Genomic DNA, 16,766 nt, shown 5'->3' with positions numbered 1-16,766 from the left:
TAAATTAAAACATATTACAATTGCATGCCTCATGTTTTCTTTTAATCGAGGGATAAACCTACATGATGAGGTTTAAATCCACTTTAAATAAAACTTCACATAAGCTCTAGCAGATAATTTGGGAAAATTATCAAAAAAGTCATAAACTCATAGTTCTAAATAATTCTTTTTTGGCCAATTGAGTCCTAAACTTTTTGCGTTTGTGTTAATTCAGTCCATCCGGCCAAATTTGATCAGAAATCTCTAACATGGACGTTGGCCATCCTACGTGGCATAGCCGTCACTGATGCGAATAATTTTTAATAATATTTTTTCTTTTTTTCTTATTTTTTCCTTCTTCTTGTGTAGTCGCCAACCTCCTCGATGGTCGGTGACCAAACCTGGCGAGGGTCGAGCTCACCGACCTCTGGCAAGGCTCACCCTCCTTGGAATTTGGTGAGAAACTTTGGAAGATAAAGATGTCAAATTTTGAAAATTAGGACGTCAATGTGACATATATTTGAGAGCCAAACACATTCACTTTGGATGTTCCCAATGATCCATGCCCGCCCCTTATTGGATCGACGGAAAGATTTTTATTAAATTGCTATTGGTTAGGCCAGGCCATCGACATTGACAAGGTTAATTGCGTGATCAACATTCTCTTCCTGAGTGGAGGAGGACATGACCAACTAAAATCTAGATCCATGTAAATCCAATATCTTAATTTCAAGTGATGATGATGGCGACAGAGAGAGATAGCTCTCTATGACCCTTCAAACTCTAACTTTTCGAGGTGGACCCACCAAAATTAAAGATTGATGTATTGGGATCAAATGTCCCGTCACATGAGAAATTATGTGTACCTTCCTTGACTTGATGAATGGAAAATTATTGGATCCAATGGCACGAGTTAAGTGGATTCTACATGAGACTTATATAATCTAGTTATGTTCAGACGAAATAGATTTCCACGAAATGATTTGATCTAACTATACATTACTTTGTAGGCCAGCCTTCATAGTCTATTAGAATACTAATGCATTTTCATTTAACTACTTGTCCGGTCATCAGCCTTATATCTCCTTCCTCCCTCACCATCCCATGTCGCTACTCAATGCTAGAGAGAGAGAGAGAGAGAGAGAGAGAGAGAGAAGTGTTTATTCTTGCGTAGACATAAGAAATGCGAGTGTAAATTTGCTTGCCTTTCCATCATAATCAACCACCAACCATTATAATCGAGTAAAGAGGCAGATGATGCAAAGGAATATATCTGGAGGTGAGGTCTATGACCTCGATTTCTAATAATTGTGATGGAAATAATGCGGTGCATTTATAAACGGATATATCTTATCACATATCATGAAAAATACTGTGAGAATCATGCCACTCTAATGGATCAAGCATGATTTGCCTCAAGGAGAAGACACTTTGTACTTTTAGACATACAGGACAGAGGTGTTTGCTTATTGTTCATTAATGATCGTAGTGGAACGCCAAGGATCTTAAGATCAAGGTCTCTGTGAGACAATCGTGAAGAAAGACTTCCACTCCCGTTACCGTTCACCGGGGGTAAACTTCGGTGACTGACATCTCATTTGTCGACATTGCCATAGACCTACTAGTGGATTGGTCCGACTCGAGATCTTTCATTGTTCTCTCCGTCCTGCTCCGAAGGAAGAAGGCCGGCTATTGGGGCAGTGCAAGAGAAACAGAGTAGCTGCTCAACATAAGGACTATGTTTGCCATTGTGGGTCTATCCATTGGATCTTCCTGAACACAAAGTAAACCAATGTTGAGGCATCTAAGAACTTCATCCCTTGAATACAAGTCTCCAATGGCAAGATCTAACACTTCCAATGGCGTACCGTCTCTCCAATTTTTCCAAGCCTGTAAACAGTTCATTGAAAAAAAAAATTCTCAGTACATACATATTTGCTTAGTTTACCAATTTTCATACTAGTTATAGTCAATTTGTGCGACTTACTTAGCTAGCGAGATCTTCACCCCCGTCTTCTTGGTAGAAGAAACTATTCTTCTTACCACTAACGAGCTCAAGAAGTAGGACACTAAAACTATAAACATCGGACTTCACAGAGAATTGGCCATGCATTGCATACACAGGTGACATGTAACCACTACAATGCATAATACATCAGCGATATAAGCATACATAAGCACAAAAAGCAGAGAACAAAGCATAACAATACTTACAAAGTGCCCACTATTTTATTGGTATTTGCCTATGTTTGGTCGACTCCAAAAATTCTTGCCATGTCGAAATCTGAAATCTTCGGGATCATTTCATTGTCCAACAAGATATTGCTTGCTTTCAAATCACGATGAATAATCCGAAGTCGAGAGTCCTCATGTAAATAGAGCATTCCTCAAGCAATCCCACATACTATTTTGTAGCGTCTCGACCAATCTAATTGTCTGCTCTTTTCAGCATCTGCATGTATACACAATTGAGATTGTGGGTATTTTTAGCTGATAAATCCTCTTGAACAAATTTTGTGCAAGGAACAATTTTAGGTTCCAAAAGCTAGTGAAACATGAAACATTATTGAGGCTGATCACATATTCACCTCAACATGGAAATAAATCGCCTAGGAATATATTGAAAGGCAACGTACCATATAGAAAGTAGTCGAGACTTTTGTTCGGCACAAACTCATAAACACGTAGCTTTTCTTCACCCTCCAAGCAGAACCCGAGCAGCCGCACAAGGTTCCGATGTTGAAGCTTCGTTACCAATACGACTTCATTCTTAAATTCTTCGGCACCTTGTCCCGAGCTTTGAGATAGTCTCTTCACGGCTATTTGTTGTCCATTAGGAAGCCTACCCTGAAAGGTTAGTATCTTGATGTTTAAGTGCACATGAATAGCTTTTGATCACAACTTTTCGAACCCACCAAATCAAAGATCTTCAATTTTTTTTGCATTAAAGATCTCTCAAATATATTTAAACCATTCTCAATCTAGTTTCTAACTAAAACCATACCTGGAAAACTTCACCGAATCCGCCCTCACCCAACTTGTTTTGATGAGAGAAATCGTCTGTGGCGGCTTGTATAGTGGCCAAATCGTACTGCAAGGACTCGGCATTTGTAATTTCGTTCACACCTACACGACGATACAACACTAAATGGTCATTTCACCAAAAGCATAGACACAAAACATCCCCGCCTGTACGGTTTCATCATTCTACCCACGTATACGGCACAAGTACATATTTCATACCGCTTTGATCTTCTTGGACAACTTCATAGGTCTTGGTCGCTTTCCTCCGCCTGAAACAACAAGCGAGGAAGAGAAGCAACACGCCTACGCGCACAGGAACGGCGACGGCGATGATAATCATGGTAGTTTTATTGCTTTTGCCTATATACGTGCAACAATATCTTAATAGCATCAGTATATGTGTTCATGACTGTGTGGGATTCTAAAAACTGTATTTGCTACCATAGGCAAGAGCAAATGTAAAATATAGAGTAAAACAAAAAGAGGACGCTTAAAAAGCAAATGTCCAGAAGAAATGAAGCTGTAATCCATTATCTGTACTCACAAATCTATTCTTTCTCTAATTCCCAAGCTGAGTGGACTAATTGTTTATAGGGAATTAACCATTAATTGATTAAAGGCGACCTTTACCCAATTGTTATGTAAATAATATAATCTCACTAGTGGATGTAGAATCCACCTTGTTCAACTGGCATGTGTGATTGAGATAATCGATCCACCTAAGAAAAAGTATTCACTTAAAAGGTTCCTCATCATGACTTTGTAGCATTAAAGACCTGAAAGAACTGATAATACCTTTAAATGTCTTTTCCTGTCAGAAATACTTATAATATCATTCAACCCGGCCAACAGTTTTCTTCAGAAAAAGTTGCAGCATTATCACCGGAGTCACCACTTTCAAGCTAAAAGCCCAGGACCAACAAACGCACTAAAGAACAGAGTTTTTTTGTGATCCTCGATCGCCTCAGTTATTCACTCTCTTAGATCAATGATGCACAGAACCGCTTGCATAATGGATTTTTACTGATGGCGAACACTATAATTAATCAAAATTTAATCCAAAAGCATAGTAGGAGGGATTAGCTAAATCCGAGTAAATATTTTTGGCCCACTGGACTAAATTCAGTCCTCGATATATAAAAAGGAGAGTTAGGACGGAGTAGACAAGCAACACAAACACACATATACCTTTAGGTTCAATCATCGGACCAGGAGGCGGAGGCGCTGGCGCCGGCAGGGCCGAGGTGTTATAAAAGGGGTAGACCTCGTACCTCACGTTGCAGCTCGGAGTGAGCACCCTCCCACCTTGCTTCCCATGAACCAGATTGTTGAGCGTCAGAGGCGCGGCAACAATATTGATTTGATGAAAGGAATTTTTGAAGGTGAAACAATCGTAATTCGCGTCTTTCTATTGCATGTCTCAATTACAAGAGAAATAGACTATATATAGACCATAGTTTGATTCGAAATAGGAAACCTCTTTCTAGGAAACCTATTCTAATTAGGAAATCTAATTGACTTAGGAAACTTTCCTAAAATATAACTAGAAACAATATCTCACAATATCTATCAAAATATGGAAATATGAACAGACTCAAAAAGGAAACAAGTACTAACAAATTTGGTTTAATTTCTAACACTCCCCCCTGAACCAAATTCTCTTCCATCGAACATTCCAAGTAGGCTCTTGAACTTTCGAAAAGCATCGATCTTGAGAGGTTTAGTAAAAATATCTGCTACTTGATCTCCGATCTTCACATGCAATACTTCAACTTCATTCTCTTTAACCTGTTCTCGGATGAAGTGATATCGAACATCGATATGTTTACTTCGTTCATGAAAAACTGGATATTTCGCCAAAGCAATAGCAGAAACATTATCAACAAAAATCTTCGTTGCTTTCTTCTGCTCCATAGGAATATCTTTGAGTAGTCTTCTCAACCATATTGCATGACAAACGCATGAAGATGTAGCTACATATTCAGCTTCACATGTCGACAGAGTAACACTTGATTGCTTCTTTGATGACCACGTGAAAGCAGTGTCGCACAAGAAAAATACAAATCCCGTGGTGCTTTTTTGATCATTGATATCTCCACCATAATCACTATCCGAATAAGCTCTAAGTTTGAAAGATTCAGAGCAATAATAGTGTAAACCATGAGAAATAGTACCTTTGATGTACCGAAGTATTCTCTTTGCAGCTTTAAGATGAGATGATTTCTGCTTCTCCATGTATCGACTAACAATTCCAACACTATACATAATATCCGGTCTCGTGCATGTCAAGTATCTCAAACTTCCAATCAAGCTTCTATAATATGTCGAATCAACATCGGCACCATCATCAAACTTCGAAAGCTTGGTTCCACACTCCATTGGTGTATTGACCGGCATACAGTTCTTCATGTTGAATTTTTCAAGGATATTTTCTGCATATCCTTTTTGAGAAATAAAAATCCCATCGGCACTTTGCTTCACTTCGATACCAAGGAAATAATTCATGAGACCATTATCGGTCATCTCAAATTCTTTCACCATCGATGCCTTAAAAGCATCAATCATCGCCGAATTATGTCCTGTAAAAACAAGATCATCAACATATAAACAGGCGAGTAGAATATCACCTTTTTCTTGCTTCAAATAGAGTGCATGCTCGTATGGACATTGAGAGAATCCATTCGCCTTGAAATATGCATCAATTCTGGAATTCCATGCTCTCGGTGCTTGTTTAAGCCCATATAGAGCTTTCTTCAACCTTAGCACTTTGTCTTCATAACCTTTCACAACAAACCCCTCGGGTTGTTCGACATAAATTTCTTCTTCAAGGATGCCATTCAAGAATGCTGATTTGACATCCATTTGATAAATCCGCCAATTATTTTGAGCAGCAATGGAAATAATCAATCTAATCGTTTCCATGCGGATGACAGGGGCAAAAACTTCATCATAGTCGATTCCGGCTTTTTGCTTGTACCCCTTCACGACTAATTTAGCTTTGTACCTTGTTACTTCACCTTTCTCATTCTTCTTGGCCTTGTACACCCATTTAACACCAATTGATTTCTTGTCCTTCGGAAGATTAGCAAGCTCCCATGTTTGATTTTTCTCGATGGCTTCAATTTCTTCGTTCATGGCTTTCCTCCACTTTTCTTCTTTGGCCGCATCATCATAAGCAAGTGGTTCATAATCTGCAAGAAGACTTATAAGATGAAGCTCTTCGGTAGCTTCGTAAATTTCAGACAATCTTCTTGATCTTGGCACTAGCGGTTCATCGACACTATTTGAAGAGGATGGTGTTGATGAACTTGAATAAGATGTTGGAGAAGAAGGTGAAGGTTGATCTTTCAATTCCGTTTGATCGGAATCATCACGAACATTCGCTTCTTCTTTTAGATTTTCTTCCCACATTCCATCTTCATCGAACTTGACATCTCTACTTATATACACTTTCAAAGTGTTAGGGTCAAATAATCGATAGGCTTTGGATGATGAGTCATACCCGATAAAGATGAGCTTTTTGCTCTTGTCTTCAAGTTTCGATCTTTTTTGATCCGGGACATGAGCATATGCAATGCTCCCAAAAATTCTCAAGTGCGAAACACTTGGTGTTCTCCCGGTCCATGCCTCTTGTAGAGTTACGCCTTCAAGTCCATATGTTGGACATCTATTTTGAAGATAGACGGCACACGAAACAGCTTCTGCCCAAAGTTCCTTGGACAAATTTTTGCTCTTCAACATGCTTCGAACCATATCAAGAATGGTTCTATTTTTCCGTTCAGCCACACCGTTTTGTTGAGGAGAATACGGGGCCGTCAAGAAACGCCGAATACCATGATTTTCACAGAATTTGTTGAATATGGCTGAGGTGAATTCTCCACCACGATCAGTCCTCAAAGCCTTGATAAAATAGCCGCTTTCCTTTTCAGCCAGGTTCTTGAATTGTTTGAAAATATCAAACACTTCTATCTTTTCTTTCAAAAAATACACCCAAGTTTTTCTAGTAAAATCATCAATAAAAGTAACAAAATATCGATGATTACCATATGAGTGAGGATTGATGGGGCCACACAAATCAGAATGAATCAACTCAAGCGGCTTCTTCGCTCGATAAGTCGCCTCCTTCAGAAAGCTAGTTCTGGAATGCTTGCCGATAACACACCCTTCACATAATTGATCGGGATGATCAATATGTGGTAAGCCATAAACCATCTTCTTGCGAGAAAGCAAATTGAGTCCGCCAAAATTGAGATGGCCAAACCTCAAATGCCACAACCATGAAGGATCATCTACGCACATCTTTAGATATCGAGACATCTCACTCTTTATATTAAGAATAAACATCCTGTTCTTCGACATCTTCACATTTGCAATCAATTTATTATTCCGATCTCTCAACATAAGATTAAGATCTCTCATATGAACAGTATAACCTTTCTCCAGAAGTTGTCCCAAACTCAAGATATTGCTTGAAATTTTTGGAACATAATAAACATTAGTAATAAACTGACGTGCACCATTCTTTAAGCGAATCAAAATTGTACCTTTCCCTTCAACAAGAATTTTAGAGTTATCACCGAATGAGACATTCCCTTTAATTGTCTCATCTAACTCGGCAAACATCTCCTTTCTCCCACACATGTGATTACTTGCGTCGGTATCCAAATACCACGTATCGGTTTAACCTTCTTCATCTTCTTTGAATGCCAATAAGAGAACTTGATCATCATTATTTACCAAGTTCGCCTTTTCGTCTGGTCTGCTACTTTCTTTATTCCAGCAGTTAGAAGCATAATGGCCAAGTTTATTGCAATGATAACATCGGATTTTAGATTTATCATACCATTGGCTTGTCGAGTTCTTTCCTCTTCCACGAACACCTCTTTGGTACTGGTATCCTCCATCACTTCGAGCAGGATCTCCTCTGCTTCGTCCGCGACCTCTTCCTCGAAAGTGACCTCGGCCACGACCTCGATCACGATCTTGATTTGTCCCGCGATTTTGTACGGGATCTCTTCTTTGCTCCTTTTCATCTCGTATGGTCAACTGCGTTTGGAGAACTTCCTCCACCGGTTCAATCTTTTTCTTTCTAAACCTTTCTTCATGGGCTTGTAATGAACCCATAAGTTCATCGACCGTCATGGCATCCAAGTCTTTGGATTCTTCGATTGCAACCGCAATATAATCATACTTCTTGTCTAAGGACCGAAGTATTTTCTCAACAACACGAACATCGGAAACTTCTTCTCCGTTTCTTTTCATCTGATTAACAATTGCCAAAATTCTCGTGAAATAATCAGCAATCGATTCAGATTCTTTCATACGAATTACCTCGAATTCGCCTCTCAAGGTTTGAAGGCGAATCTTCTGAACTTTCTGAACTCCTTGATATGTGTTTTGAAGAATCTCCCATGCCTCTTTAGCGGTAGTGGCGTTCGAAACTTTTTCGAACATGGAATCATCTAACGCTTGATAGATGATCGACAGGGAATATTGATCTTTCGTTCGAGCCTTCTCCAAGGAATTCCTCTGATTCTGGTTCAACATGGCTTCATCCTCTGGCTCATCATAGCCAGTGTTAACAAATTCCCACACACCGTAGGCGCCGAGTAGAGCTTTCATTCTAACAGCCCAGTTACCATAATTTTCTTTGGTAAGACGAGGGTATTGAAGAGGAAGCTGATTGTTTGTTGAGGCCATGATCACGAACCGTAAGCTCTGATACCAATTTGTTGAGCGTCAGAGGCGCGGCAACAATATTGATTTGATGAAAGGAATTTTTGAAGGTGAAATAATCGCAATTCGCGTCTTTCTATTGCATGTCTCAATTACAAGAGAAATAGACTATATATAGACCATAGTTTGATTCGAAATAGGAAACCTCTTTCTAGGAAACCTATTCTAATTAGGAAATCTAATTGACTTAGGAAACTTTCCTAAAATATAACTAGAAACAATATCTTGCAATATCTATCAAATTATGGAAATATGAACAGACTCAAAAAGGAAACAAGTACTAACAAATTTGGTTTAATTTCTAACACAGATTACCCATCCCGAACTGGAGGCACGTGCTACAGTCTGACGCGGTCAAGTCCGGCGTGCACTGCACAAGTGCGTACAGCTTCTGCAAGCTCGTGAAGTTCACCACCGCCGCAGCGACCTTCTTCCCTGACCCGCCAGCTGATGCCCTCGTGGTGAGGTCCGTCAGGGTTTCTCCCAGGAGCTGCATGAACCGGGTTGTATCGGTGATGTTCCCGATGTTGTACAAAATCTGATTCGGCGATTGCTCCATGGCCGAGAAGATGGACTGGCTCGAGTACCGCAACATGCACTGGTCATACCAGATTATGGAGACTCGCTGGTTGGGGCATTTTTGGAGGATTTCCTGTTTTCCATTGCCCACGCAGTCGCTGCACGCGACGGTGGCGAGGTCTCCGCGGCAGAGGAAAAGCCCGTAGACCCGGTCGGGAGGGTTTTGGCCGGCGGTAGCGTTGGCGAAGCCATCGGTGCTGTTGGTGGCGTAGGAGGAGAGGGAAGTGAGGAGGGTGTTGAGGTTGGATTGGTAGGTGGAGTTTGAAGTGAAGAGGGTGGTGTCTGGGCAATCATGATCCAGATATTCTGGTGCAGCCTCGGTACTGAAAATTTGGATGACGAAGAAGAAGGAGGAGGAGGAGGAGAGAGAGATGGAGATGGTGAAGCAAGAATTCATGATGAATAGCTTGGGCTTACGGCACGGAATTACAGGGAGAAGAACAGCATAGCCTGCTCTCCAAAGATATTTTTGTTGTGAGAACAATTCGGAAGATCTAGTACATGTTTTAAAACAAATCCGGACAGCCACATCTGGTAAATATGTAATAAATTTAATCAATTAGAATTTGTATTTTTTATCTCAGTTATTGTGATTTTATGCGGGATACGCTGTTCTTGCTATAATACGAGATTGATTTAATCAATTAAACTAAGCCTACGCATTGATTTTTTTAGTATCATGTAGTCTACACAACGACATGGGAGAAATTGTCCAATCAATCATAAACCTATTGTTTGGATGCGAAGATTGATTGAAAGGACTACATTGAAATTTCGCGTAAATGTCTATGATTAAATTAGTAAAATTGAAAAGTTTAAGACTGAATTAACATATGTACAATAGATTTAGGATTGATTGGCAAATTCTTTCCAACATGTAAATGATGGATGATATATACTATTGGATGATTATCAAACTAGGGGCACCATACTGAAATCCGAGTAATTTTATGATCACGTGCTTTTTATAGGAAAAATGGAATTGAGATTAGGACAGCTTGGAAGGTTAAATATCTATCTTGTTTTCGAAAATTTAATACGAGGTGCACCATTACAAATTGGAATTCAACGATAAGTTTTGAACATTAAGGCTCAATTTGTTTCGCTAAAAATGAATGATTTTTCCTAAGAAGGTCGTTTGTATCGCTTAAAAAATGAATAAATAAAATATATTTTCATCGTTTACGAAAATGTTTAGACATAAATTATTGTCGATAATGAAAATATTTTCCATAATTGGATAATTATTTGAAACGATAATAGCTATTATTTTTAGGAAAATATTTTCTGAAGAACTTATTCTCCGCGAAACAGACGGAGCTTTAACATTTGAAATTTTATTTTCACATTTCATAGCTAAAAGTTTCAAAACATATAAAGTCGATATCTTAAATCGTGAAAAAAGTATTATATAGCTTTTGTTAGGTCAAAGGGGATTTTTGACAAGTCAAGACATACCGGTGTGAGATTACTTCTAACCTAAAGTCAAAACAAAATGTTAAAGTCCATTCCGTAAAGTTGAAGCGACTGGGAGTTGGGGTTAGGTTGGCCGTCGATTTGAAGGGGCACTGAGGAGTAAGATGGACGGTGAGGATGGAATACAGCATTTGCTCTCGTGCGAGGCCGTCGACCAAAGTCAATTGCGTGAGTTGCGTTCTTCTTTGGCTCCACGTGGAGACTGGAAGAAGGAAAAGTTGTGTCAATTGCTTTGAAATATTGATTAGTACAATTCGATGCAACCGTGAACGGCATAAGGAAGTGTCAAACCCCTCCGGAGCGTTTCGCTCGAGTTACGCCTATATATATGGGAGATACAAGACAATTGATTTCTTTTTCTAGGGCGTTGTATAAGACTATGACCTAATTCGCTAGAGATATTGCCCTCTTTAATTCATCACATACTGGCCTAAAATTGATAGTTTTCCTAATGAGGCATGTCTAATATTGCAGTTCTCGACGCCAAATTGTATCCTTTTTTCAAAATTGACCTCTTACAAGTTAGATCCAAATCCACATATATTATCTAGAGACACTATCACCTCCTCGATGGGTGAGTCCATTTATTCCTATCTCCATCGCCATTCTAGAAATCTAGCGAAGAAATTATATATAGATATATATTCTTTATAATTTCATTCTCAGTAAAGACGATTTCCTTCGTGGAGATCTTTTCAAGTGATTTCTGGATGTGTTCCAGGCAGTAAAACCCAGTGGGGTAGTAAGTCCGTTGGTAAACATCGTCGAAATCTATTGAAAAGAAGAAAGTAGTCTTTTGAAATGAACTTATTAAGGAGATCTGAGTCTTCTTCTAGTTCTTTATCACAAATGTCCTCAGATCAAGGACCAATAAATAGAGAAGAAATCAATATAGAAGATTTCAATAAATCTATTGAAAATTGGTTTATTCCTAAAGTCAAGTTGGATAAAATTTATGAACATTCTAAATTTAGACTCTTTGGAAATAATGATTATGTCATTATTACTGAAGAAAGAGATATTCCACTTTCTAACTCCTTTGCTTCAATACAACTTTTGAATAAGGATTCTATAAAGAAGCATTCCCAGAAATGGAATTACATGCACATAGGATTGGTACAGGTTGGTGCAAAGCCCCTTACCAAAGAAGGATTAGATACTTCCTTACTACTTGTTTTAAGAGATGCTAGACTTTTAAAATATGAAGAATCTATTCTTGGTGCTGTCGAGACCAGTCTTTGCAGCGGTCCAATTCATTTTGATAGTCATCCTGGTCTTACTGTCTCTCTCAAAGACAAAAATATTTTAAAATCTCTCACTCTTCAAATAAAAACCCATAATTATTCCATAGCTGAAGGTTCTATTCCCATAGCTATTATATACAGAGTTTATTACAAAGTAATGAATTCTGCTTTTGGTAGCAAAGCTTTTAAATTGAATTCCAATAGAGAAACCCTTCTTTTACAAACTGATATTTCTAAAGCAAATGTTACTATTCCCAGGACCATTCCTTGGAATCAGATAACCCGTCCTGATCAATGGGAATTAGAAAACCGAATTCCCCAGCCAATCATTCAAAATTCTGATCCTACCAATATCATTCAACACCCTGAAGGAAGAGTAACTATTCAATTTTCCAGAAGATCTATAGATATTCCTAGAAGGTCTTGCGACATTAGATCAATTCCTTCTTGGCATTCTACTTCTTCTCGAAGGTCAGTAGACACTATTCCTAATATTCCTTTGAATATCCCTTTGAATAATGCTGAGGAAGCATCTGCTAGTGCTCCTCCTCTTCCAAATATCAGTGGCATAGATAACAGGTCAGGAATTTCCAGGCCAGTTTATCAAAATACTCCCGATTTCCCTGACCCAACTCCTTCCGAAATGGAGGATCCTGAAATCAATGTTTTGGAAATAGCCTTTGAACCTGACAGAATCATTTTGAATAAAGAATTCAATTCCTTTGAAAATAAACATATCAGAGAATGGTTCTTTGCTAATTTTCAAAAACAAGCACTCGAAATCAAAAAGGAATATTATGATTACATGTACCTACATGAAATCCAAGTATTCTTCTTTGATTGGTTTGAAAATGAATTTCTAAAAGAAAAACAAATTTTTGTTTTGAATCAATTTTATAAATGGAAATTAGACGATGGCCATATCATCGAATCTAATCATCCTCCCCTTAGAAAAATCAAGCTTGAACATCGAGAAACAGAAATAATTGCTTCTCCTTTCAAAACTGCCTCTGAAATAGATGGCATTGGTATTAAGAAGATTATTGAACAAAATAACTTTTCTAATCAACATCTGCACACCATAGGAAAGCAGCTTGATCGAATTGAGAATCTTACTCAAAATAGTTTCTCATCTTCTTCTATAACTTTTCCAAAAAAGGATTTAAAACCGCCTCTCTTTAGGAATTTTGAAATTCCAAAAAGTCGCAGTTTTGATTTTGCCAAAGCCTTAGAAGAAAGGAGAAGACTCCTCAAAGGAAAAACGGTTTTGATTCCTAAAAATCCCATAATTTTGGATACCCCTTTAATACAAAATTTGAGTGTCAAGGATACTCCGGATCGCATTGAATCCTCCAATCAGATCAATCTTTTAGATAAATCCGATACTGAATCCCTTCCAGAAATAAATCGTATCACTTGGAAGGATCCTCAGAAGTTATATTACTCTCGTGCGACTCCCCCTGATATTCTCACAGAAGAAACCTTTTCTAGAGTCCAGAACAAATATTCTTCTGATGCTATCTATGAATGGAATATAGATGGTGTTTCGGAGCAAAACCTTATAAATATTCTGACTCAGATGGTCATGCTTGCTAATACTTATAAGACCATCCCTGATACATCCGATCATTCTGTTGCATATCTTTTAATAGCCGGATTTACAAGCCAGCTCAAAGGATGGTGGGATAACTACCTGAATGATGAGCAAAGGTCTCAAATTTTAAATGCCTTTAAACTCGATCCTTTTGGTCAAAATATTCTTGATGAAGATGATCAACCTATCCAAGATGCTGTTAATACTTTGATATTCTCTATATCCCAACATTTTCTAGGAGATTCTTCTCATATTCTCGATAAAAATCAAGATCTTTTATCCAATATCAAATGTAGATCTTTAGGAGAATTCCGAGAATATAAAGAAATATTTTTGCAAAGAGTTTTCCAAAGAACAGACTGCAATCAGTCTTTTTGGAAAGAAAAATTTCTCGCTGGTTTACCAAAACTCATAGGAGAACAAGTTCGTAGTAAGATAAGAGAAGAATATGGAAATCAAATTCCATATGACCTTCTTTCTTATGGTGAACTAACCTCTTATATTTATAAAATAGGAACACAATTGTGTACCAATATCCGTCTCCAAAAACAAATCAAGAAAGAACAAAAACTTTCCAAAAAAGGTTTAGGAGATTTTTGTGCCCAATATGATCCATCTTTTGAATCTTTTGAAAGTTCCAAATGTTCAGGAAAATGCCCTTCTAAACAAAAAGATAAGAAGAAGTTTTATAAGAAGCCTTATAAACCTTATAAGAAGAAGTTTGATAAAAAGTTTTCTAAGAAAAACGAAAATGATGATTTTAATAAAACCAAAAAACCCAAAAGGGATTTTAAAAATATCACTTGCTATAACTGTGGCAAGAAAGGCCACACCTCTCGATTTTGCAAACTCAGCAAAAAGGTTAATGAGTTAGATTTAGATGAAGAAACTATTAATCAACTCAATCAATTAATGATTGAAACTGATAGTAGTTCTTCTGATGAATCTAGTTTTGAAAAAGGTTTGCAAATTTGCGATTTAGAAACCTCTTCATCATCAAGTTCAGAAAGTGAAGATGGAGAAGCTACCGGCTTTGAAATAAATGTTTTGACAAAAGAAGAAGAAATTCTTCTACAAACTTTTGATGAAATATCTGACCCTGAAACAAAGATTAAATATTTGAATAAATTTCAAAATCCCAAATCAGTTTCTAAACCCACTTTCCAAACTGATAGTCCTTATAATATTTCAACCATTCTTGGTAAAACCAAAAAAGCAAATTTTAAACCCATTTCCATAAGTGACCTAACTCAAGAGATCAATAAACAAAAACAAGAAATCCATGATCTCAAGGCCACTCTGATAATTATGCAAAAAGACATATTGGATATTAAAATGAAAAATTTAAGAGGAAAATAGAAAGAAGAAGATTTTGAAGAAAATGTCCCTCAACCTCCTTCTTCTTCTGATACAAATTTCCTTTTGATGCTTTCTGAAATTACCACCAGAAAATGGATTATCAATATTTCTATCAGAATCCAAAATGAAATTGTTTTGGAAACAACAGCCCTTTTTGATACTGGAGCAGACCTTAATTGTATAAAAGAAGGTCTTATTCCAACCAAATATTTTGAGAAAACTTCCCAATCTCTCAAATCAGCATCCGGGGATAGACTAATGATTAATTACAAAATTCCTGAAGCCAAGATTGTGAAAGACCAAATTTCTTTCAAAACTCCCTTTCTACTTGTTAAAAATATCAAACAAAATGTTATTTTGGGGTCACCTTTTATCAATTTACTTCAGCCTTTTAAAGTTTCTGAAAAAGGAATTGAAACTGAAACCTTGGGCAAGAGAATTTGCTTTGATTTCATTTCAAAACCCCAAACCAGAAATTTGAATACTCTTCAAGAACATTCCATTTCTGACATAAATTGCATAATTCAAGATAAAGAAACTCATCTTCAGTTTCTTAAAGAAGACCTTGAATACAAGAGGATTGACAAAAATCTCTCTGAAGCAAACCTTCAGAAAAAGATTTCCAATCTTGATAATCAAATAAAAAATTCCATATGTTATAATATTCCCAATGCTTTCTGGTCTCGTAAATGTCACATAGTTGATTTACCTTATGAACCAGGATTTTCAGAAAAGGATATTCCTACTAAAGTTAGACCTTCTCAAATGAATCACGAAGTTCTAAATTTCTGCCAAAAAGAAATACAGGAACTTCTTGAGAAGAAGCTTATTAGGAAAAGCCAGTCTCCTTGGAGTTGCTCTGCTTTTTATGTCAACAAAAATGCTGAACTAGAAAGAGGAGTTCCAAGATTGGTAATAAATTATAAACCCTTGAATACAGCTTTAAAATGGATAAGATATCCAATTCCTAATAAAAAAAGATTTGTTGAATAGGCTTTGTAATGCAAAGATCTTTTCTAAATTTGATATGAAATCAGGCTTCTAGCAAATTCAAATTAGTGAAAAGGACAGATATAAGACAGCCTTTACTGTTCCTTTTGGCCAATATGAATGGAATGTCATGCCTTTTGGATTGAAAAATGCTCCTTCTGAATTTCAAAGAATAATGAATGATATTTTCAATCATTTTTCTGACTATATTATTGTTTATATTGATGATGTTTTAATATTTTCTGCATCCATAGAAAAACACTTTAAACACGTCAATCATTTTATCAATATTGTAAAGAAAAATGGTTTAGTAGTTTCACCTACTAAAATATCTCTTTTCAAAACAAAGATTCGTTTTCTAGGACATTACATCCATCAAGGAACCATCATTCCCATTGAAAGATCAATAATATTTTCTGAAAAATTTCCTGATGAAATCAGAGACAAAAATCAATTGCAAAGATTTCTAGGAAGTTTGAATTACATTATTGAATTCTTTCCCCGCATCAATATAATTTGCAAACCACTCCATCAGAGGCTCAAAAAAGATCCTCCACCATGGACTCAAGTCCATACTGATATTGTAAAACAGATCAAGCGGACTGTCAAGGAAATTCCTTGTTTACATCTTGCCGATCCTTTTGCTTTTAAAATTGTTGAAACTGATGCTTCTGATATTGGATATGGAGGAATCCTTAAGCAATCCAAAGACAACAAAGAACAAATTGTTCAGTTTGTCTCCAAACACTGGAATGATTGCCAAAAGAATTACTCTACCATTAAGA

The 16,766-nt window shown here is 37.1% G+C and overlaps 1 pseudogene; it reads right to left on the bottom strand.

Moving 5' to 3' along the window:
* Positions 1-1,302: 1,302 nt before the first annotated feature.
* Positions 1,303-9,715, bottom strand: LOC115691592 (cysteine-rich receptor-like protein kinase 10; annotated as a pseudogene).
* Between the last annotated feature and the right edge of the window lie 7,051 nt (positions 9,716-16,766).

This window comes from Syzygium oleosum, unplaced genomic scaffold (assembly GCF_021117445.2).
Source record: "Syzygium oleosum isolate NSW1041296 unplaced genomic scaffold, Sole_v2.1 Sole_v2.11, whole genome shotgun sequence".
In the NCBI taxonomy this organism is placed as follows: Eukaryota; Viridiplantae; Streptophyta; class Magnoliopsida; order Myrtales; family Myrtaceae; genus Syzygium; species Syzygium oleosum.
The sequence above is the reverse complement of the archived record's forward strand: the minus strand, read 5'-3'. Positions and strand labels throughout refer to the sequence as shown.